The sequence below is a fragment of the Petaurus breviceps genome, unplaced genomic scaffold (assembly GCF_028583685.1).
Source record: "Petaurus breviceps papuanus isolate PSGF00001 unplaced genomic scaffold, PetGlider_PUasm1.0 90919, whole genome shotgun sequence".
Classification (NCBI taxonomy): domain Eukaryota; kingdom Metazoa; phylum Chordata; class Mammalia; order Diprotodontia; family Petauridae; genus Petaurus; species Petaurus breviceps.
In genome coordinates, this window is record NW_027187378.1 from 46,406,162 (window position 1) to 46,407,906 (window position 1,745).

The 1,745-nt window shown below is 37.5% G+C and overlaps 1 pseudogene; it reads left to right on the top strand.

Moving 5' to 3' along the window:
* The first annotated feature begins 516 nt into the window (after positions 1-516).
* LOC138151853 (mitochondrial inner membrane protease subunit 1-like) lies at positions 517-1,664 on the top strand (annotated as a pseudogene).
* The last annotated feature ends 81 nt before the right edge of the window (positions 1,665-1,745 follow it).

Here is a 1,745-nt window from a genome sequence, read left to right on the forward strand (position 1 = left end):
CAGCTCCAGTCTCCTCATATCATCAACTCACTATTGAAATCACCTCTCAGATGTCCAAATATATTCCAGATGGATCATAGGATCAAGGACCCTTCAGTTTAGAGCTAGAAATAATAAATCAACATACATTTATAAAGCAATCACCACACACCAAGCACTGTGGTAGACACTAGGGATACAAAAACAAATGTGAAAGCAGTCCCTTCTCTCAATGGCCTATCCAAGAATGGTAACATGTACATACATAGGTATATAAAATGGATGCAAGTTATATCTGTATGATTGGGGGGAGCGGGGTTTACTAGCTATTAGGGGTGTGGAGGGATTAGGAAAAGCCTCATGTAGATCTTGAGTCAATCCTTGATATAAGAAAGGGATTTTCAGATATAGAGGTGAGGAGAGAGTTCATTACCAGCATGGAACATAGCCAGTATAAAGACAGAGAAGCCAGAGAGGAGGCATCATGTAAAAGAGATAGTAATAAAGCACAGTGCCTAATTTAGGGAATTAAAAAAGAGGACTTGTGGATGCCTGCCGGGCCCAGGGATATGATTTTCCTGAAGACTGCTTCCCAGAAATCTTGATTCCCTGAAATTATGGATTGCCCACCTGTGTTTTGAGAAGACTTTAGCATGTGGTTTTCTAGAGATACCACCACAAGAACTGAATGTATTACAGAACTGGCTTTAGGGGTAGGAAGGCCATTGGCATCTGAGTCTGAGTAGAACTATGTTTCGAAGTACTCTGGGAAAAACCTTTCAACTTCTTGGCTATACTCTTCAGTATGGCTGTATAGCTCATTGTGCCTTTGAATATGTTGGTGGTGTTGTCATGCCACAAATCTATGATGCTTATCCTGTGGTCTTTGACACTACAAACATATAATAAGCTGAACCATGAATGAATAGGAAAATAAATGTTCTGGACCATCAATGGAGACTAAAATCCAGAATTTTGACATTGTCTTCACAGAAAATCTTAGACGATATTTTTATGTTATTTAAAGGTAAATTCATTGATGGAATTTTGAAGTAAGAAATTTCTGAATATTATAATGAAAGGAAGATCAGAGAGCTCATTTAGGCCTTCCTTCATCCAAAGCATGGATCTCTTTTATTCCATCCCAGCCTCTGTTGCAAGAATTCTAGTGACAAGGAAATCACTAACTACTGATGCAACCCTTTCTATTGTTGGACAGGTCTAATTGTTCTTTAGAGAGGTGACATTATAATTGCCAAAAGTCCAAGTGATCCCAAGTCAAATATTTGTAAAAGAGTAATTGGTTTGGAAGGAGATAAAGTTTTCACCCACAGCCCTTCAGATTACCTTCAAAGCCATAGCTATGTACCAAGAGGTCATGTTTGGCTAGAGGGTGATAATCTCTAGAATTCTACATATTCTAGATACTACGGGCCTGTTCGATATGGACTAATCAGAGGACCTATTTGCTTAAAGATTTGGCCTCTGAATGATTTTGGATTTTTACGTGACAGTCCCAATGGCCAAAGATTTTCTGATGAGTAATCAGCATTTAGCCAACCAAATCACTTCATTATTGCATCGTGTTCCTCAAGAAATGTCTTTACTAAGTCACTGAAACCATGTATTAAGAAATAAAATATTTGGTATTGAATTTTATTTTCAAATAGGAAAAGAAAGAAAGAAAGAAAGAGAGAGAGAGAGAGAGAGAGAGAGAGAAAAGAAAGAAAGAAAGAAAGAAAGAAAGAAAGAAAGAAAGAAAGAAA